Source organism: Podarcis cretensis, assembly GCF_951804945.1.
Source record: "Podarcis cretensis genome assembly, chromosome: 8".
Classification (NCBI taxonomy): domain Eukaryota; kingdom Metazoa; phylum Chordata; class Lepidosauria; order Squamata; family Lacertidae; genus Podarcis; species Podarcis cretensis.
In genome coordinates this window covers 48,073,338-48,096,829 of record NC_137177.1, presented here as the reverse complement: position 1 = coordinate 48,096,829, position 23,492 = coordinate 48,073,338, and the positions used below count along the sequence as shown (strand labels likewise).

General features: G+C 42.0%; 1 long non-coding RNA gene across 1 annotated transcript in view; it reads left to right on the top strand.

Moving 5' to 3' along the window:
- LOC307222773 overlaps positions 1 to 23,492 on the top strand; it is a 42,069-nt gene that overhangs the window by 5,456 nt on the left and 13,121 nt on the right. Inside the window, exons 2-3 of the long non-coding RNA XR_013841871.1 lie at positions 7,573 to 7,755; positions 11,862 to 11,931. This is a non-coding gene — a long non-coding RNA (uncharacterized lncRNA). The remainder of the gene's footprint in view (positions 1 to 7,572; positions 7,756 to 11,861; positions 11,932 to 23,492) is intronic.

Here is a 23,492-nt window from a genome sequence, read left to right as displayed (position 1 = left end):
GGAATGGAGATGGCATGCAAAGGGATGTTGCTTAAACACCATACATTCTTGCCATCCCTGTTTAACCAACTTCCTTTCAAGGGAATAGGATCCAGCTGAAAACACAAGACCCTTGGGTCTGACCTGTTCACAAGAAAATTTTACGGGGGGGGGGGGCTTTGTGCATCTTCGAGCAGATATGATATTCAAATTAAGAAACATGGTTGTTGTTTTTAAAAACCTGTTTCTGCAATATAATTAAAATGATGTATCACACCCCAACAGTGCTCACCACCATTTCCCCTTTTTTATTTTTTATAACACTTGGCACTGAGTGACTAGGCAGCAGCCATCTTGATTTCCTACTATGATCCCAAGGGCTGCCTTTTTAACTTTCCACACTTCTCCAGAGATATGCTATACCAGAGACATTTGAAGCCCTGGGCTGCCCTCTGTTGAAAAGAACTCTTGAGCAATAGGCAGCCTTATATAGGAATATCAGGTCTGTCTCAGTTGTAAGCTCTGCTTTTATTAAAAGGCGCCTCTTCAGGTAAAGGGCCCTGATCCACTCCAGCAATCTTTTGCTCCAATGGAATGGGGGAGATTCTGGTTGCTCTGGGAATTCTGCCATAGAGTCTGCTGAACTGTTCAGCAGTGGAATGGACTACTTTGGAAAGTGGCGGACTATCCTTGATGGGAGGTTTTAAGCAGAGGTTGAATCTGACAGGGATTCTTTAGCTGCGATTCCTGCATTGCAGGGGATTAGATGAGGTACCTTTGGGGGTACCTTCCAGTTCTACAATGCTACATTCTATGAGTCAGAATGTGGCAGTGCAATAGTATTGAGTAAGAGTAGGCTGGCCCTATGTACAATCCTCCTTTTGCAGGGGTTGGGAATATCACACTCAGGGGCCAAATGCTGTTCTCCATACATCCCTATCTGAGCCTTAGGACTTGGCCACTTTCCAAAGTTAGAGATACAGATTGAATTGTTGTGACCAGTGTACACGCCTATTAGATACTCCCTTTGAAAACTGAGAAATTCATTCAAGTCCACAGAGGAGATGTCTGGAAACGGTTTAGCCATTTTTGCTCCTGCTGTCGGAAACTCATCTCTTACTCTGGTGTCCCTTGAGGCTTCTCCGTTAGGACAGTTCTACAAATAAATCCACTTCCCTGCTTATGGCTCTTTCTATTCTCCTTCACAACTGTCCAGAATATCAGGTGCTGAATAAACAGAGGTTGACTAAAAGATCAATGAAGCTTCATCTGGCAAAACTCCAGACTGTACAACCGTGTCACTCTGAAGAACTTTATTTAAAAACACAACGTGAAGGGCATACATATGAGTCCAAGTTCCTGGAACACCCGACTTTCATGCAAAAGAATAAAAGCTTCTACAAAGGGAGAACATTTTTGTATAAAGATTTCTGGCGGTTTGTAAATAGATTACAGCTAACAGTAGGCTGATGCCCACTATCTGATTTGGAATGGGGGTACTTATTCCAGTTACCTTGGAGAGCATCTTACATTGGATGCCCTAAATTAATTCAGGTTAAAACTTAACCCATTCTGAATCAGTTCTATTGAATTCACAGTGATGTATTTGGGAATGTGATGGGGCCTGGAAGCATGGCTGAAACATGTGCCTCCAACGCTTTGCATTCCTTATCAGAGGTGGGGCATCAAGGTCCTATCTGGTCAGGATGAGTGCAAGGTGAAGTTTAATGAAGGCCTAAGATGTGGCTGCTGTGCGTGAACAATGTATCTGATGAGGAACGATATCCTGTGTCTGAACCCTGGGAAGGCAGATTCCTTGTGGGTGGGTGGCTCTTGTACTGAGAAGATAAGGATGGGGTTGCACTCATTCTGAAGAAGCAGGTTCACTGTTTGGAGGTACTCTTTGTGCCAACCTTGTCACTTGAGGCTCACGTGACCTCTGTAGCTATGAATGCCTATTTTCAGCTTTGTCATTGGCCTCATCCAGCAGGGCTGTTCTAATGTTCTTATGTAAGTCCTTAGGTTTCTCAATTGTTTTGGATATTGCTAAGCATGTGCAGTATATCAGAAGCATCCAAGGGTCAAGGGAATTACAGCCCCCATAATCCCCAAGGTATAGCAACATATAAGACTATTGTGAATGAAACCTGATTAGTTCCTGGCCTTATTGGAACCCTCTCTGTAATTGACTGTTGACATTTCAGGTTCTATAGTTTTGTCATAGAAGCAGAAATAGTTCTGAATAAGCTGCTCTCCCCTCAAAAAAGAAACCTCCCTGATTTGAGCCTAGGGTTCCTACCTGTCAAGATAAGCCAATCACTCAGGGCTGAGCCTTCGCCGTAGGTGCATGAAAGGGCAGAGTGCGAGGGGGGTGTCCAGTTTTGAAGCAGAGGTTGCTCACACATCTCTCATTGACTTCTGAATTGGGAAGGTGGATTAAGGAGTACAAGATGTTAACCAGAAGATTGTCAGAAGTAGCCAAAGCCACTATGTCTCCCATTCTATGACTACAACAATGCAGTGTTTCACCCAGGAGATTATCTTGGCAAAGGAGGGTTCACAGAAGGTAGGAAAGAAGGTTTGGAAGGAACTGGTGAGACAGCCATAATATGTCAAATTCTTCCAAGGTACAGGCAGGATCTCCAGGGCCAGCTGGCAAGTCTAAAGGAGCAGATGCAGGGGGATGCAACTGCTTGGCGGCACTGGGCATGGAGCCTTAGGAGTGCTGCAGGGGGGAACCACAATTATTATTTAGAATGTGGCATGAGATGTGGGGGCACTGAATTTTGGCATCACATGGGAAACTGCTGAAATTTGAGACCCCAAGATCCGCCACTGAAAAGAGGCAGAATTTCAGCACATTGTATTGCAAGCACTCTTTCAGGGAGTAGGTGCTTTCCTAACAAAGATCTGTCATTTAATGCTAAGTTATTATACCACTCTGATATTATACCACTGTACCGGAGAGATTAAAATGCTGAGGCTATTTCTCTTGCCCTGTATTACAGCTTTCTCACTTTACTAGGTTTTCTTCACCACACCCCCCCCCCCGACCATATTCTTTTGGGACATTTGATTGGCATGGTTCCTTTAAGTAGAACAAATCAATATGAGCTCAGCCCTGGGATGTACAGAATGCTGATAAGGAATTAGTAGGAAAGGCCAGGTAAGGTTTGGTTTAAACTGTAAAAAAAAAAAGTTGCCTAGAATCCTGCTAATTAGCAGTGGTGGAGTAATGGTCCTTTATAGTGACTTTAAGGATTTAGAATAACATGCTTAATCTGGAAAGGCACATTAAATGAAATGAAACGAAACGAAATGATGCAACTCAAAAAGCTGAACTGCAATTATGTTTTCCAGTTTCAAATTGCAAGTTAAAAACAACAACACAGTTTTGGTGTTATGAAACAAAGACCTTCTTTATTTTGATTCTGTTTGACTTGTCCTGGCTGCTATTACGCAACATGTTTTCCTTTTGGTTTGTTCTTTTCCCTTTCTGGATTAGCTCATAGTTGACTGCAGTGAAGGAGGGATCATAGATGGTAAGACAATTAAGTAGCCAATTAAATGTGTGTGTGTGTGTGTCAGTCCCATGGGAGATACAGCCAGTGGGATGGGAGTGACACATGGCCAATTAGATTACCAAGAATGGATTGTGTCAACTGAGAACATGAGTTGGTAAATTGATGTTGACATTCCTCAAGAAAGGATGGTGTTTGTTTGGGTTCCCCCCCCCCCCAAAAAAGGGGGCACTACACTGTCAAAATCACTCACTTGACAAATTAGGGATGCTTTCTTTGGTACTGTTTGTGATCCTTTGGCTTAGATCATAATAACAGTATTGATTTACTAACAACAACAACAACAACAACAACAACAGGCCATGAACATGACATGGCTGGGGGCCTGCTTTATGAAAATCTAAGGTTTGATTCACAACATCAGGAGGTTATACCCCAAAATGGGTGGAGGCAGAGCAAAGGATGTTGGCACCACCCCTTTTTACTTTTTATCCCATCCCATCCCATCGTCTCTCTTCTCTCCCCCATTTCCTCTCTTTCTGCCATCCATTTCCCCCCATGTTACCATCTGCAGAAAAGTAAGCTAAATGCTACATATGGAGTATATAGCATTGAGTCCTTTCAATTAAATTTCATAGGCCTCCGCTTCTCATTTCCAGTTTGCAAAATGCAGCTAATTGAAAAAATGAATGCGAATGTTTTGTAGAAACACCTTATCTCATTTAGTAATACTGTGTCTCAGTGTATACGTGAGCTTTCTTGCACACTAGCAAGCTTTGTTCATTGTACAGTCAAACTGCAAATAATGTTGAGCTGAGATACCTGACAAAAGCTCCTAGAACTACAATCATGGTTCTCCCTTTTTTAAAATCAAGACTTTGATAGCAGTCCACATGATTTATAAAGCTCTGTAAGTCTTCCTTGCTGTTGACATACATGCATACATTGCATTGCCCATTCTGTTTTAATACCTAAGCCTCTGGGACAAAGGCTGAATGAAAAAAGCTTGTCAAATACCAAAGGAAAAGGCAGTATTTCAACAGAAATTGAATATGGCAATCTTGAAGTGCAGTATGGATCAACAGGCTGGTATATTTGTGCTCTAGAAAAGATGTTTAGTTAAAGGGGTATAACATATTTCAAAAAGTAAAAACAAGGACACTCCCAAAATTATTGAGTCCCCCCAAAAAACCACACACACCAAAAAACACAATTTTTCAATTGACTTGCCTAAGATCCAGACTTTTGGAAATCCCCCCTGGAAGTCAATTCTGCCTTTGAAAACCGGTAAAGTCCAGGAAAATCCAGATGTATGGCAGCCCCAGGTATGACCCAGTCAATGCATATGGAGAGTTGCTTTGGAAGAAAATTTCCACGTGATGTGTCTCTGGGACACTTTTCAGGAATTTCATCTTTTAAATATGTACATGGATTTATTGATTACTACTGTATTAGTGATACTCAGGTACTTAAAGCCGACTGTCGCATTCCACAAGTCTGGTCTAAGACATTTTGCTCCCTGAGGTGGAATTGCCCCATCAGTTCAACCCCCACAACTCAAGGTACATAAACAGTTGTGTCTGGTGCAGAAAATCACACAACTGCCTCTCCATTTCCCTAGCAGTAAAAATCTAACAGTAATAAATAAAGGAAGAGACCATTTGCTATCCTTTCAGGAAACCCAAAACTGTTTTTTGGGGGGCAGCTGTCTTACTCTGCCTAATGAAAAAGCTGGCCCTGCCATGTCAATCACATTCTTGCATGGATCTTTACATTCTCTCCTGTGAGAATGGTCAATTCAGTCTACATATTCAGAAAGCAAAAACAAAACCCTGATCTGCCAGGCCTGGAACCACCATCATTTCAGAGTGAAGGTGGATGCCTGAACAATTCCATCCTCTCCTTCACCATATCAAAGTGCATGGCACAGTAAAAGCTAATAACCCAGGGAAAAGTTTTGGTTACAAAATTTATCAGTGCAAAACTGTGTGCAAATGGCCTCTCTGGTATGGGGTGTGGTTGTGAGTTTGCTTGTTGCGCGTCAAGGTCCCCAAGCCACCCCAATAACTCACACCACACACATCAATTTTTGTTTAAGGTTTTTGGCATGAATTTGGCCACAACTTTATCTAAATACACACACGTGAGTGGTTGCTTAGGCATTGGTTCTGACTATCTGTCCTTGCCCCAGGGACAGAACTGACTTCCGGATTCCAGCGGAAGCCAGTCATGGAAAACAATATTGGGAAGAAAAGAAGCTGGGCATCAGTCCCTCATTTCTCACCCTCATGCCCTCGGGGGCTTGCACGGCCCAAGTCCGATGCCAGGGACTAGGATGAAAGGATGTCAAGCCCCTAGATTCCTTTAACGGAATTCCCTATGCAGCACCACCATTGGAGGGGTAGGCACTTACCCCTCCACCAACCAATTTTAACCAATGCCTAACTGCCAACCTTACAAGTTGTGGTGATTTGCTACGCAAAAAACCAAATGGCAACAGCCAATCAGCCAAATGGACAAAATTCCTACCAGGCCCCTGCCTCAAAAGCAGAGCCCATGACAGGCATAGCAAGGTCAGAGAGCAATGAACCCCCCCTTTTCAGGGAGGGTGGGTGGGTGATCTGGTGCACGCAGCCCAAGAGAAAGCCCCAAACCGCGTGCCCTGTATTTAAGCCCTCTGACCCCTCCCACCAATTTGCAACATAACAAACTCCCAGCAACACACTTTTGCCCAATCACAGCTCGTGATTGGGCAAAAGTGGCCTTTAACCAAACAACAGTGGGGTGGCTGCAGGCCCCCACCGCAACATGTGCTCTCTGTTATGGAGAACATGCTTTATTGTTACTGCAGAGCTGATAGACGGAGTAAGTAATTTTTTTAAAAAAAAATACAACATAAGCAGCTTAAAACTCTTCTGTGGAACAAGTCTGCTTGCTTATGAACCACAAACCAAAGGGAAGCTTGGATGTACTGGGGCTGCAGGAGGCTCAAAAAGCTGCTTAGTTTGCTGTGGCTTCAAAAATGGTGGTTTTGTCAAGTATCTGATAGGCCACAACAGATGATTGATGGATAAGGTCTGGTTTGGTGCACTGCAAGTTTGTAGACCTGGCCCATGGCTACAGAAAGGAAGATATCAGCTAACATTTGGATTTATTGTACATCTGAATAATACAAATTCCCATATTTCTTTTGGGGAAATAACTTAATCCTTCAGTGGCTCCCCACCTCTGACTCTGAAATGCACAATACAATCCAAGCTGGTTTTCTCAGCAGCAAGTACCACTGAGCTCTATGAAGTTTACTCCTTAGAAACTGCACTTCCTCTGCTCAATGGGTTGACAGTGGTCTTATTCTTTAGAAGGATTTATATATTTTTCTACTTGGGTCAGATGACTTGGCCTCGGAGGACAGCTGCTTATGGTTGCTGAATCCCAGATGGATTTTTAATCATCGTTATGGTGCAGTGTTGTATGGATAGTGAGAGCCCATTATGAAATAGCTTTAGGAGTCAATAGGCTGTTTCCATTCTGGAGAATTTCATTAAATGTAGTTTGTAGCTATTTGGATTATATTATACTAAACATTTAAAGTAGCCTCACTCTCACTGGCTTCAGAGTAGTCTAGAGAGCCACTTATCCGTATCATAATTGAATGTTTGCAAATCAATATAAATTTTCAGAGTCTTTCCTGATCAGCCTACAACTTCATAATAATTTTATTTGTAATAATATATTTATGGTAAAATTATAGTGAGCTAATAATAACTTTTAAAAAAATGCTAGTAAGAAGCTAAATTTATTTCTGGTGGAAGCTAATTTCAATTCCCGAAAAATAAGTGAGGTCAATTTGGAAATGATTAAAACTTGTGCTTTCAGAAGCCTTTTCTTAGATAAATAGCTTGCCAAGCTAAAAAAAAATCTATCTCATGCAGTTTCATAAAAATATAGGAGAACAGTGGTCTTTCCTGAAGTGACATAGGACAGGAGTAACCCAAAGCATAGGAGTAACAGTGTTCTCCATACATTCTTGACTACAACTTCTATAATCCCTGATCATTTCCCATGCTGGCAGGGGCTGCTGAGAGTTGTTGTCCAACCACATTGAGAGCACCATGTTGACTACTCCTGACTTAGGAAGAATCCAGTACCAGGTGCAGAGTCAAGCCCAGTTCTACCGTTGTCACTCCTGCTATGGACATAGTGAACATCCAGCAGAGCAAAGGGGGACCAGCTCTCCATTTCCTATCATTGCAAGGTACTTGTCCTCATCATAACAGCCAATGCAGCATAGAACTAAGAGTGTCAGACCAAGACCAGAGTTCAAATCTCTCCTCAACCATGAAGTTCACTTCATAAGTTTGCCTGCTCCAGGGAAAAAAAAATGGGCTTAGGAAAAAGCTTGCTCATTTCATCTAGAAATAGAGGGTTGTATCCAACTAAGTTTTATTCTACATAGACCTGCTGGAATTAATGTATCTAAATTAGGTATAGCCATTAATTTTAATGGGTCCACTCTGAGTAGAACTTAGTTAGCTACCATCCACAGTTTTCATTGGCTGTGCTGCCAATCCCAATGCATTTTTTGGTGCAGCAAATGAGAAATGCACAACGCAGTAGCCCTCTTTCAGTGTTCAACAGCATCCTGGAGAGCTCATATTGTGTCGTGGCATGGGTGCATCATGTGCCGCCCGCAAGCCCATCTCTCCTCTCCTGTCCTTGGTGCGTTCAAAGCAAAGACCTGACTGCATTGCAGCTGAATCCTTCCCACAATCAGCAGCACAGTGCAATCAGTGTTCCCAATCAGTGCTCTGCATTGAGGAGAATATGGTTAGAATATTCCTGCTGGCTTTGTCATGGAATGCACGAAGGTTGAGAGAGGAGAAAATGAGGCCAATGTATGCAAGGATGTTGAGAGTGGGGGCTTATGAATATATACCCCTTTCCTAGTTTGACCCCCTCTCCCCATCTTCTGAAGGACTGAAAAGAGTTAGTGGTATCCTTACATACATTTATGTTACTAAATGCCACCAGAGGAGAGACAGTGAGAGGATGGAGACCTGATAGCAGCTCCATTTCTTTGGAACTGCCTTCCTAGAGAATCCCAGTTCCAATCCCTAAATTGGAAAGTTTCTGGAAACTCTGCCATATGTTCTTGTTTAGAAAGAGCCTTTGAAATATTCTGGGCATTTTAGAATTTGCATGAATGCAGCTATTTATATGTTCTGTCCCACGAGACATTAGAATAATCAGGATTCTTTTGGATACATTTGCTTTCTGGTTTTGACATCCTGGTGCAATTGCATTAAACCTTGGAGTTTGTTTGTTAAGAATGCAACAGTAAAGCTGGGAAAAAACACACAAAACTTTCCAAGTCTCTCAGTGCAAAGAGCCTCAAGAGAACCAAACACATAGTCCCAGAATCCTACATGGAGACAAAGTGAATTTCACATAAAAACATGCTATTCAAAAATGTTGATTGCAAGCTCAGTGTAATTATTGTGGCTTGAGTATCCATTGCTAATTGTTCTCAGCCATCGTGAAGTCTGGGCATTCATGAACAGCCACCGCATTCAGTTTTAATTACTGAGTGAGTTGTTATCATAAACATCCCTCGGTGATTACTAAACCCCAGCAACGGAAGCCTGTTTTAAGAAGATTTAGGCACACACATACACACACATTGTTGAACATTCTGGGTTAAATGCCATTTAAAAACCCAGAGTAGGCCTCTTGCTGAAAGCTGCTCATTAGGAAATATATCATCCTGTCTATAGGAGAAATAACTTTGCAATTTTCCTCCCACACGTGTTAAGAGTCTATCCTGAGCAGTGCAAAATATTGTCATGCAAGGGAAAACCATAGCATTACTTTTAACAAAAAAACAAAAACAAAAAACCCTACCTAGGCTTTGATTTTTAATCTGGCTGTTTGTGAATGTGTAGGCTGGCCTAGCACGGGGGTCGCAGAGCCATTTAAATTTCATGAGGAAGAAAGTGAAAGCCATTTGGCTGGAGGGGCATTATCCTGCCTGAATTGAGTATACATGAATATCTCATTTCAGGCAAAGCAAGGCCTGGGATTTTATTTGTTAGTAAGACAGGGCTAGGGCTTCTGACAACACAGGGGGTGGCAGCTTGCCATTTTTAAAAATACATGAAATGGTGCCTTTGTTCTGTGGTATGCAGTACTAAAATAGAGACAACAGTCAAATCCCTAACCCACCACCCACCTCAGTTGCCCTATAAATATAGCATGAATTCTGGTTAGTTGGATGTTGTTATCTGAGACTGCAATCTGTTTGAACTCTGAACAGGGTTGTAAGTCCAATGGACCTGATCGATGAGTGACAGGCATGTCCCTTAAAAAACAGCCATGTGAAGTGGAGATAGTGGAACTAAGAAATGAATCGTGGTGATCCAGGGAAGGCTGTCATGTTGCCATGCCAGATCGCATTCTTCGCAAGTCAGATCAGGGACTCCCCAATCTTCTGAGTCGCTAGGGATATCAGAGAATGCTGACAGAAACAGGAGTGTAAATTACTAATCTTCACTTACTCATCCCATATTTGGAATGGAAAATCGATCTATTGAATACAATTAATATTTGTGGTGCTTGTTTTTTGTAGTCTGCAAATGATTCATAATCACGACTCCCCCTCCATTTGGATTGTGCTTTCTTTGCATTGGAATGAATGGTGTGAAACAATTGTGTAATTAATTGTGTAAAATTATGCAGACAGTGAAGCAAATAATGCAGGTTTTTTTGCCAGAAGCTGAACTGCAATGTTGCAAAAACAGGACTGCACGGGACGAAAACAGGACTGAATGAAGATCAATGCCTTCTTACATCCCTGCAGGTTGCACTGTGGCCTTGGCTGTCCAACGAAGTGAAGGGTAAATGGGAAGGGGCTTGATAGAGGAATACAAATTTTTACACGGCATGGAGAGAGTGTATAAAGAGAAGTTCCCCTGCTTAATGAAGGGTCCTGCAATGAAGCTGAAAGGACAGGAAACAATGAACCACATAGAAAAGTATGGAATTTGCTACCAGAAGATGTAGTGATGACTTTTCAAAGGGTCTAGACAATTTCATGGAGAACAAGGCTATCAGTGGTTCCTAGTTATAAAGGCTGCATATTTGTTCAAGATCAGGGGAAGCATGGTTCTAAATACAAGTTGCTGGGGAACATATATGGGAGAATGCTCATGGGCAGCTAGTGGGCCTCCCATCTGGTTGGCTTCTGTGGAAACTATTAATGCTCAATTAATTAGGCCTTTCATTTGAACCAACAAGGCTCTTCATAAGTTCTTCCTCAGACTTGGGTAGTGGCTTGCACTGGTTAAGAAAAAAATGCATAAGAAAACAAAAACTTTCAACATGCTGAAGTTTCTTTCAATAGCAATGAGATGTGTTATTTTTTTTCCTTGAGCAGAGAAGCCAGCATGGTTTCTGTGGAACAGCTCTGTTAGTCTCCACCGAGTAGAATTGTGATTGACAGAATTAAAAGAGAAAAGGCTGTTTCATATTTTCCCTACAGGCGCATATAAAACATGCTAAAACCTCCCTCAGCTGGCACCACACCAAACATTAATCTCAATTTACTGTGAGTTTAGCTCCCGTCTCATCCGTGGCATCTGTGCCAGGCATGGCTGGGAATTGGAGTAACACCTGATTTACCATGTTCAGAACTGTCCTGGACTTGGAAGGGATTAAATTGTGCCGCTGAAGCGCATCATAGCATGACAAACAAAATGTGTATGGATAAATATAGTGAATTAAACTGGAATCTCAGTCACCATGCCTGCCCATTGCTGGTAGAATCCTCGTGTCCCCCTTTCACCATCCTCTTCATCCTTAATTCAATGCTCTCCTGCTGTTTATATTGGCCAAAGCAGACTGTCTCTATGAAAGAGACCAATACTTTAACAGCTATGAAACGGAGACAGCTCACCAAGCCCATGGCAGTTGCCATCTTTCCTTGCCGAAAGCCCAACCTTCGTAATGTATTTTTAAAAACCGCTGATTTTATTTATCATTTGGGGGAAAAATAGGCTTGTTTGTTTATTTTACTAGTAAAGTTAATTTACATTTTGCATAAACTGCTTAGAAGTGGTGTAAAAAGCCTGTTAAATAAAGAAAAATCCTGACATTCTTCTCAAAGAGGAGTTTTGTCTCCTCTTTGACACCCAGGGTCTGAACCTTTTAAACTTTGGGTGAAAAGGGTGAGATGTTTCAAAAGTAGTAGTAATCTCCACTTTTGAGATGTTAGTTATTATGCGGATCCAGTTTAGAAATGCTCAAGATCATCTTGCCAAAGCCAAGCCAGAAAGACTCGAAATGCAGCCTCTGTTTCTAATGCAGATGCCTCTTTTGTCTGAGCAAGCCTTCCTCTGATGCATGAATGAGCCACCTGAACTTTCACCTCCTCCAGGTAATGTATTGCTTTTCAAACTCAATCACATTTGATTACCCTTCAAGGGTTTGGCTTCTGGCTCTGCCTGCTCTTCCGCAAGACCTGGAGCCACACAGCGAAACGGGATGCTCTCTTTTTTTTTTTGAATGGCATCTGCTTTTATAGCTGAGTTGTAATCATAAATGAATATCAGCCAAGCAGTCTTTTCTTATCTATATTTATTGCTGAATTGGTTGGTAAATAATAGGCTTTTGCCTTAGTTCATTGCTTTTTTGAAATGAAGCCTCTTTAGTAAAGATTGTTAAGTAATTGCTGCTGCAGCTATTCAAAGTGTGTTGGGGGGAATAAAAGGAAAATGAAATTTCCAATAGCTAGAATTCATATATTAGTGCAAGTGTAAATATGCTGTAAACTGAGGTTTGTTTGAACTTTTCACATAATATTGGGGGGAGGAGAAGATGGATGTATTTACACAAGTAATATTGATATTGTGATTATTAATGGGTTATTTAAACAGGGCAACTGTGCTCCAAGAATAGCATACACCAGCTTTAAGCTCAAATAAATTTCCCTCTAAAACTTCACATTGGTGTTATCTTTTGCAAATTTTGATGTCAAGTATTGTCTAGTTAGGGGACGCAGGTGGCGCTGTGGGTTAAAGCCTCAGTGCCTAGGGCTTGCCGATCGAAAGGTCGGCGGTTCGAATCCCTGCGGCGGGGTGCGCTCCCGCTGCTCGGTCCCAGCGCCTGCCAACCTAGCAGTTCGAAAGCACCTCCGGGTGCAAGTAGATAAATAGGGACCGCTTACCAGCGGGAAGGTAAACGGCGTTTCCGTGTGCGGCTCTGGCTCGCCAGAGCAGCGATGTCACGCTGGCCACGTGACCCGGAAGTGTCTCCGGACAGCGCTGGCCCCTGGCCTCTTAAGTGAGATGGGCGCACAACCCCAGAGTCTGTCAAGACTGGCCCGTACGGGCAGGGGTACCTTTACCTTTACCTTTTATTGTCTAGTTAGAAAACATTCAAGCAAGCAGAGACTGACTATTCTCTGTGTAATTTATATCTAGCTTTGATGTCTTATATTCCATAAGCAGCCTACAGAGCTACTTGTTTGTAGCCAGGATAGAAATATTTCAAGTAAATAGATCGACATTTATCAGATAATGGAAGTACTTATAACTTTATGCCAGTGAGCACCATGCCCACAAGTACACAACTGATAATACGCAGTTCAACTAAAGGATGAATATCAACAGCTCCCAAATTATTATCTGGTTCAGATTTCTATCCAAACTGGAGAAAAATTCTCCTCCAATCTGTGCTCTTTGCCATCTCTTTAAGCCATGTTTTCTTCAGGGACTATTTGCTGCCTTGTGGTGCTGGAGAGGAAAGAGGAGAACTTCTGCCCTTCAACCACACCTAGGACAACTAGGGGCATCACTCAGGCAGTTGTGACAAGCCATAGTGATGGGAAGGACTGATGAGTAGAGAGAAATTAGAATCAAACCTGAAGCCAACTTGAAAAAGTTGGGTTTAAACTTAGCTACTGAGCTGCTTTTAGAATATTCCTGAAATGTGTCTGTTGTGGTGGTGGAATAGTCTCTTGCCTAAGTGTTGGTTATTTTCACATACAAGACAATTCAAGAAATGTCATTGTTTAATACTATGGGAATTATGCAAATATTTACTTTGAAAGCTATGAAACTCTGGTGCCATTGCTAATGAAGGACAGTTTTCCAGCCACTCCTAGTCAAATAGAGCCGAGTGGAGAATTTATTGAAAATATTTCCAACTTTGCTTATCTTAAGCAATGAGAACAGAAAGGGACTCCACATTCTTGTGCACAAAGAGAAATCACAGATGCTTGGTAAAGAATGTCATATAAACACAGCACTTAAGGTCCATTTCCCTGTGATGTCCTCTGTATATTTTTTATCCACCCCACAGTTTCTATTCAGTGTCTATTCTGTTGCCCTAATTTCCTGATGAGTACCAACACATTCCCCACTATCTTGCAGCCAGTTGCAAATGGCATGAAAATCCTGGTTTTTCCATTCAAATCTTAAATTGTGAAATTTCAAGTTGGGTTCAGATGTGGAATGTTTGAAGTAAGGAGCAAACTTGTTCCCTCCTGCTCTGGAGGGTAGGGCTTGAACCAATGACTTCCTTGTTACAAGAAAGGAGATCCTAACAAAACATCAGGAAGAACTTTCTGACAGTAAGAGCTGTTTGACAGTGGAATGGACTCCCTTGGGAGGGTGTAGACTCTTCTTCATTGGGGGTTTCTAAGCAGAGGTTGGATGGCCTGTCATGGATGCTTTAGATGAGATTCCTGTGTTGCAGGGGGTTTGTCTAGGTGATCCTTGGGGTCCCTTCCAACTCTATGATTCATTAATTCTAACAGGTGCCCACAGTCAAAGCAAACAGGGTTTGCCCCTTGTTTGACAGCCAACAAGTGGGGATTAACCTGCCTTAGAATCTTAGGGTGAAGGGTGGGTAATAATAACAATTGTAACAACAATTACAATCATTGTAATAATAATGATAACAACAATAACAATCACCATCTATTTGGTAATAACATTCACAAAGAAAAATCTAGAGGTGAAATTTTGGAAGCAAATTAATTTTCCAGATCTAGCTTGAACATTATTTCTAGAACTCAGTTTAGCCTATCCCCCGCCCCTTCCTACTCTTTTCCGTAAGTTCTTTCCACCAGTTCCTCCCCTGTTCTTTTTCTTCACAGTCACTGCATATCAATATTCTGATCCAAGCTTCTCACAGTAGGATCCAATTGACATGGTTATTTACAGCAGATTTCCACTTGTAAACACACAGAATTTAATTGTCTTTCGTGTTTTGGAGGCTGCTTTCATAGCAGCCCTGTTAAATCTCACAGCACAATTTCTCTGATGACACAAATGTGAGTACAATTTGCTTTAAATTTTGGAGATGATGGGGAGCTTCTTCTATAATTTGAACTCCCAGGAGATATTGATGTTATCCAAGTTTCTCTGTATGGGGTCAAGGGGAGGGAGATCCTTTGTATCACCCCCATATTGATTCATTAAGATTTTTTTTTAAAAAAAGCTACAGTTGCTGTGTGTTTTTTTAAAAAGAGTATTGGCTGAAGTGGTGATTTGGCTTTCCTTTCAGCCATAAAAGGGGAAATCTGTCAGGATAGTTTGGATGTAAAATATCTGTTTTCTGTGTTCATGAGACAGATGGGAAATGTGATCCCCAGCACTAACCTTGCAGGTGGTACTAAGTAGCCAGCTGCCACCTCCTCTGCCTCTGCTCTTTTGGCTTGGACATTATTTTCTCAGTTCAAGGAAGGACAAACTTGGCTTGTGATTACTAAAGCGACCATAGGCCAATTGTATTTCACAAGGCCCAGTCTAGACAAATAGCTCATCATGTTGGTAAAATGTTTCTGGACAATACCAATTTGGACTGAAAGCAGGAAATCATGATCAGACGTTCTCTCTTTCTCTCTTTTTAAAACCCTATAGATGGAAAACAAAAAAGGTCTAGGTTACTTTTACCTTCTAGTACCTTCTAGATTCTAATATTTAGGAATATTCAAACATGCAATCTCCTCTGCAGTCTGAAGCAGCACAAGGTTAACAACAGATGTGGATGGCCACACGGACTCAGCCCCGGACACACTGACCAGATACTTGGAAGCTGTGGCTGGATGGTTTCATGGGAGCCTATTCAAACTAAATCCTTCGAAGACAGAGGTCCTCTGGCTGGGTTGGGATGTTATGGGGATGAGGGACCAACTCCCTTCTCTTGCGGGGGCCCAATTAGTGCCATTGCCTTCTGTTAAGAGTTTGGGTGTAATCCTTGACGCCTCCCTTTCCATGGAAGCGCAGGTTACAGCAACAGCCAAGGCGACATTTTCCCACCTTCACTGCATCAAGCAGTTGGTCCCTTACCTTTCCCGCCCTGATCTGACCACAGTGATCAATGCGACGGTCACCTCCAGGCTTGACTTCTGTAATTTGCTCTACACAGGGCTGCCATTGAAGCTGTCCCAGAAACTCCAGAGGGTGCAGAATGCTGCAGTGACCCTCACGGGGTCTCTGCCATGGAAGCATATTCACCCAGTGCTTTTCCAGTTGCACTTGCTCCCGGTGGAGTACAGGGTCAGATTCAAGGTGCTGGTATTGACCTTTAAAGTCCTTCATGGCCTAGGACCCTCGTACCTATGGGACCGCCTCTCCCAGTATGCCCCACGGAGGACCTTAAGGTCCATAAATAGCAACACCCTAGAGGTCCCATAGAAGTGCAGCTGGAAGGGCAACATTATGCAGACCCCATATACTATATGCACTTGATCTGAGCATATGTCCCATATGTACTGAATGGAACTTTCTCCTATGCACAGGATTGTTTTGTAAGATCGCTTTCAAAAATGCACTCCGTCATGCTTAATTCACTAAGTGGATTTTTTAAATTTATGGCATTTATATCGCACCCTTCTCCTCTCCCCATAAAAGGGTAAAGGTGTCATATATGGCTCTCCCACTCTATTATCCTCAGAACAACCCTGTGAGGTCGGATAGGTTGAGAGTTAATAATTGATCTGTTGGGATGAAAATCACGACAGACGAGTAGTGGGTGTCATGTGAGAAGCGTCCTCTTGAGCATGTCTCGAGGAGTCTCTTTTATTGAATATTACAGCATTGCCACATATGTGCTTATTGCTGATTGGTCAACACAAATACAATACAAGGGTTGCATATAGGCATTAATCATCAATAGACCAAAGGCTGGGAAAGGGAACACGGAATTGGGCAGGCGTGAAAACCTCCTTGTTAAACTATTACTAGTGATTAATATAGCAAAACTTGTTCCATAGATGTGGTCAGCCAAGCACTAAGAACAGGTCAGACTAAGAACGAGTCAGAATGCAATGTTTTCTGTTGTGCAGAAACAAAACTTTCCTACATTGGTCCAAGATTGGTCAGTGAAATTCATGACTAAATAGGGTTTTGAACCTTGGTTTCACAGGCCTTAGTCTGGCACACTAACCACTTTGCAACACTGGCATGATAAGCCTCACATCCCAATCTTCTCTTTTCAGATACATGTGTAACAGGTAGAATATACTATTTCAGAACATGGTGAGCTTTTGGGTGATGTGTTATTTTTCAGAGTAGTAGAAATGGGTGTTTCAAGTATATGTTTGCATAGGTGGTGGGAGCACCATAACACACACAAAAGCATAGACTTTCACATGGTAAATGAGCATCCAATGCAGTCATGGATATGTGTTCCTGTCCTTTAAGTAAAATCAATGCTGTAAAATGCTACTTCTGCCTAGCATTTGTGTGTTTCCTTTAGATAGTGCTGTGAAGTCTATTGACCACATCTGAGCAGGAATATGTGTTTTCCTCGTAATTCTCCATTCTGTAACCATTGATCCAAAATGCGTGCCATAATAATGGTTTTTTAGAATCTGTTTCCATGGAAATCTTTGTAATGCTAGCAACACTGGTAAATGAGCTCACTGTGGTAACTAGATTCTGCACAGTGTACAATGGGGGTGGGGGACCTGTGGCCCTCCATAAACTGCTGGACCCCAGGACCCAGCAGCCCCAGCCACTTTACCCTGTGGCCAGAGTTTATGAGAGTTATAGTCCCACAACATCTGGAGAGCCACAGGCTCCCTATTACTGATGCATAAAGACAGGAAAATTATTGTTGAATGTTTTGCACGTGGAAGCAGCTTCATTGGAGAATTCAAATAAATTGAGGAGGAGAAAGAAATACAATTAGCAGCACTGGCAGGGTATTTTTGTTTTTAAAAATGTATTAAAATGTACAAATATGCACCTTTTTAATGCAATTGTTTCCTCAGCTAATGTCTCTTTCCTGAATTAGTCAAGAATTACCTGCTTAAAGTAAAAAGCAACATTTCTAGTTGTGTGTCGAGGTCCCCAAGCCACCCCCCAAATAACTCACAACACACACATAATTTTTGTTTAAGGTTTTTGGCATAATTTTGGCCACAACTTTATTGAAATACATAAATGTGAGTAGTTGCTTAGGCATTGGTTAAGACTATCTTTCCCCCTGCCTGGGGACAGAACTGACTTCCGGGCACTACCAAAAGCCAGTAAGGGAAAACAATATTGGGGAGAAATGGAGCTGAGTCACAGACCCTCAGCTTCTCCCCGCATGCTCCCCAGGGCTTGCCGGCCCTAGCCCCATTCCAGGGATTCGGACGAAAAGATGGCAAGCCCCTGGATTCCTTTAACGGAATTTCCCTTTCCGCAGCAACCATGGAGGGGCAGGCCCAGCCAATCCTAACCCCTCCTCCAACCAATTGATAACCAATGCCTAACCGCAACCTTACAAGTTGTGACGATTTGCTATGCAGTAGGCAAAAACCAAGTGGCCCAGCCAATCGGCCAGATGGACAAAATTCCTACCAGGCCCCTGCCCCAACAGCAGACGACCCCATGACAGGCATAGCAAAGTCAATGCAAACCCATAAAATTAGGGCGGGTTGTGGGTGTTCCGTAGCTCGCAGCGAAAGAGAACACTCAGGCTACGAGCACAGGATTTAAAACATCCGATCCCTCCCACCAGTTGCAACATAGAATTTACGCCAGCAACCCAGCCATCCAATCGTTGCCACAGGCTTCCATAGGAATCCTGCCTGGCAACAGAGGGGTGGCCTGGTAAACCCCACCGCAACACGTGCTCTCCATGAGGGAGAACACGCTTTATGCCCACACCACTGCCACCCCAATGGAGAGAGCTGGAAATGTTGGTTGTGTGTATGTCTATGTTTGCTGTATGTTCATGAGAGAAAGAGAGAGAGAGAGATTGTGTAACTGCATATAAATTGGCCCCTGCTGGCATGTGACTCTTGGAAGGGTGGTTGACCATCAGTGCAGACCTTGGGCTGGAAAGAGTATATAATTTCTATATGTGACAGTGCAATACTGGAAGTAATTATCTACAAACATACACACCTCAGCACAACCACTGTTACTTATGCACTCTGCATCCATCTGCAATTAACAGTGATTTTTTAAAAAATAAAAAACTTCCTCAGTAAACAACTGGAATGAGCCTTAAAGTACCCAATCTACTCTGCACTGCAATGTAGCTCTTCATCACACTCCCATTATTTTCCTCCTACTTGTGCTTTACTGCTCTCTTACCACCTCCATTTTATAACCCCACTTTAATGAGTCATTATTAAACTTTTCCCAGCCTAAACCCAACTTTAAAAAAATGACTCCTTGCAGGCAGGCAGTCTATAGCATCCCCTGGTGAGTGACTTCCAGGCTCTGGAGTTCATAATTATGGGAATGACAAAGAAAACATATAAACACTTTTTATAGGAATCCTCTAGTGGATGTGGCCTGGCATGTAAAACGTCAGCAGACTTTATACCTTTAGGGATTATTTGCAGGGGTGGGAAGTTGTTGTTCCTCTGACTTTTTATTCTGCTTAAAAAATGAAAAACAAAAACAAAACCTCACTGTGTTAAGCTTGAAAATGTGGATCATATTGATGTGGGGGACTTTTGCAAATTGTATGTGACTTCCCCCCACCTCATCTGCTCCTGAAGATTCCAGCCAGGAGAAAGGACATTAAAACATGAATGTGTGCATAAAATATCCACTTAAATCAAAGCAGCATAACAAGTATTCATCACCACATTTTGCTGATGCACAAGTTAGTGTTATCTGTAGTCTTAAAAAGCAGTGAATTCTTTGCTAAAGAATCTTCTATGAACTTGGACGTGCTGGATAAGCGATTCAAGAGCTGAACTGTTAGATGATCTAAAACAAAGATCTTTGCAAGGTGTTTTTTTTGGCAGGTTAATTAAGATAAGCATGATAAGATTTGCAGCCTAGAAGTGTATTAATTGAGAGCTTAAAATTTTGTGTGTGTGTGTGTGTGTGTGTGAGTGAGAGAGAGAGAGACGGGGGTGGGGGGTGGAGGGAGGGAGAGAGAGAGCGAGAAAAAAAGGGGGGAACACCCTATCCAAGTTTTTGGGATTTGCTTTCAGCATAGGTGATGGGATGGTATACGGTAGGAAGGAGTGATTTTAAGGAACATTTATTTGCTTTTTCAAATTTATAACTCACCTCCCCGCCCCCCGCCCCAAGTCGCTCATGGAAATAAAATTGCATTTTAAAAAGTGCAAAAGAACTTTGTCTCCAGATTAGTATACATATTACTTTCCTTTTTAAAAAATATTAATAAATAAATCATGCAACATAGGGACACAGGAAGCTGCCTTATTGTGAGTCAGATCATTGGTCCATCTAGCTCAATATTGTCTGACTGGCAGTGGCTATCCAGTAATTGAGCCAGCATTCTCTCCAAGCCCTACCTGGAGATGCCATGGATTGAACCTTGGGGTTTCTGCATGCAAAGTAGATGAGACTATTTATCCAGCTACCAGTGGCTCTCTAATGTCATGTTCCTTGCATTCAAGTCCCAGCATTGCTTCAAATAGAATTCAAATCTGGAAGAATTACGGGTCCCCCTCTCTGGAAGGAACCTTCACCATCCCCTTTTACACCGTCCTAGTCTGAGGATGTAGCTGTCCCATGGTCCTCAGATTCTGGGGGAGAACTTACCTGTAGCTTCTTCTGCTCCACAGCCATGCAGGAGCATATGACTACAGGATCATCCATAGGCCCTTTAAAGATGGTAGTGAGTCCCGGGGAGGTGGAGTAACTGGAAGGTCAAGCGCTACCTGAGGCACCAAACATTTTTTTTTTGTTTTTAAATAAAATTTTTAAAATTGATTTTCAATATATTATAAACATATATTTCTACAGCTCAGCTAACAGGATGCTTTGGAGCTATCTATGGTCCTGATCGCTGCTCATCAGAATCTGCTGTAGGGAACCCATTTGTCTTGGCCAGAACTTAACATGACATACGTGGACTAACCTGACTGGACCTGAGTTTCCCCTACTCAATTGACCTCTTTTGTTGAATAACCCAAGCCCCAATAAAACAATCAATGGTCTAAGTCAGAAGTCTGTCACATCACTTGCTACCGAGAAGTTTTGAACACAGAACTTTCTTTATGCTATACCATAAAGACACTCCCAGAGAATATGAGTAGTTTGACCCTTAGTGAGGGAGGGAGTGTGAGAGAGATGGCACTACCAACATTACAAAATACAGTTTCCGTAAAGAATAGATTTGGCATGCCCAACTTGGCATGGCCAGTTTCCCAAGAGACATTTTAAAAAAGAACATCATTTGATTTAAGAATGTGTGCATCTATTTAGAACCTAAGCTAATATGACATAACCTTTTAATCCACCCCCCCCCCGCCAGTTTAGTCCATCCTACATTCCCAAAGAGGAATTTTAAGCAAGAAGAGGCAATTTGAAAGAGTAACTTAAATCAAATGGTTTTCTTCTTCTACAACAGTGATTGTCTTGTTACTGCAATGCTTTTCTAAAATGAGAGAAAATGGGACTATTTGAGCCCTCTTCAAAATGAGAGGTTTACAAAGAGTGAGACACCTAATTAATGCTCCACTTTGTAAAAGTTTGCATTGTTCACTGTCAGCTCTCAATAATTTATTTAAAGTAAAAGGCTAATCTAATTGGCAGTAATGAGCCAGTAAAACTTATATTGGATTACTGGCAACAGAAGCCCACAAGAGATCCCTGGGCAGTTTAAATCAGTAATATTCTAGTCACAAAACTTCATTGTTTCAGCTCAGATCACTGGCACTGCCTCTGAGCTTGCCTAGGGTAGTAAGCCTGATTGATTCCATTGCCTTCATGTCACTTCTGATGGCTATTTCATTGCATCCTAAACTCCTAATGTTAGTATATTAGCAGAGAGATTTCCATTATACCTTTTTTTTGTACCATTTTAACTGCTGTAGAGTGCTACAGCAGCTGTACACAAAGAGTCGTCTGCTATGAGCTGAAATGTGTCCTGGGTTCATTTCTCTTACCTCTGACAAGAACTTGCCAAGTTGCCTTTGGCAAGGCACTATTTCTCAGCTTCTGACTTCCACCTGTAGTATAGGATAGTAATAATGACCTACATCATAGAGTTGCTGAAAGGCAGTCCTGCCCGCCATCAGCCAGGCAAGATAGCTCATCAAGGACTCTGTAAACTTTGTATGTCTGCGTGCACATTTGCACTTTTCCTGTGTAAAACTCATATGCTAATAGCAGACACATTAACGAAACGTGGCTTTGTTGCCAAAATGATATCATCTACACACAAATGAAAGATAACCACAAACTTAGAGGGTTTGACAAAGTACAAACATTCTTTGCTGGTGGGGAAGGGGTGGACCAAAACTGAGCCCAGTGAGAACTGAACATGCACATTTGGAGTGGTGGTGGTAAACTAGGGAGGAATGGAATGGAGTATCCTGAAAGAAGGCATGGCTGGCTGGCTGGCTGGCTGGCTGGCTGGCAGACACATGGAAACAAAGCACCCTGTACTGCAGCATCTTTTCCTAAGTGCTACCTATATCCCTTAAGTTGCAAGTATTTTTTAATCAGCAGTTCAACTTGTCATATGAATAACACTCCTGTGAGTCTCCCTATGTGTAGAAAGCCAGTGTGGCATAGTGGTTAGTGTGTCGGACTAGGACTTGGGAGACCTGGGTTCAAATCCTCAGCCATGAAGCTCATTGAATTACCTGGGGCCAGTTAGTGACTCAACCTACCCTACCTCAAAGCATTGCTGTGGGGTCAAACAATGAGGGGTAGACACATGCAAGCCACCTTGAACTCCTTGGAGAAAAATTGGGATAGAAATGCAACAAATAGATTCATAATGAATAAATAGGTTGTATTGACTTTGGCCTTGACTTCTGTCTGTAGAACTTGAAAAAAACTGGTAGATATTTTTTGCACAGAATAGTGTCTAAAAGACTACATGACTCAGATTTAAAGGGGGAAGAAATAAAAGCTTTTAAAAGCTTTTAAAATTGTGTGTGTGTCAAAGGACTGCAATAGACAGTAAAATAATGCAGAAAATAGAGATTTTTGACCCCATAGGAGTTTTGAAATAGGCTTGTTTGAGGAACATTTTAATCTGAGTAATTTTGAGCTTTGGTTCAAGACTTGTACTTTCTTGTAATCAGAGTTTTCTTTTTCAGTCGGAAGTAGTTCTATGCTATGAAAAGTATCAACCTAAAAAGATGTACGAATAAAAAAAAATCATTGTCACAATAATGAGACTTATTATGAATTCTAATTTTTCATTTGTTCTATTTTCAGCATAGCTCTTCCCTCTGTCTCTGGACAGCTAACCTTGTTCCTAGCAGTAACCTTTATCTGATAAGCTAAGAATGACACATGTACTCTGTAAACACAGCAGACAAAATACCAAACCCACCATTATTCTGATAGATCTGTGTTTATCCTGGGGAGAATAGAAGCTTGACGTGATTGACACTTTTTAAAAATTACAGTGGCAACTTTCTCTTCCAGGCATTCTCATTGATAAGTACCACCTCCTCTTTGCTGGAAACTTATTGGGGGAAAATGAAAGGGAATTGGGGGAAGGGTTGGCCTGGTCCAACAAGCTGCTAAGGAAAAACAGCAGTTA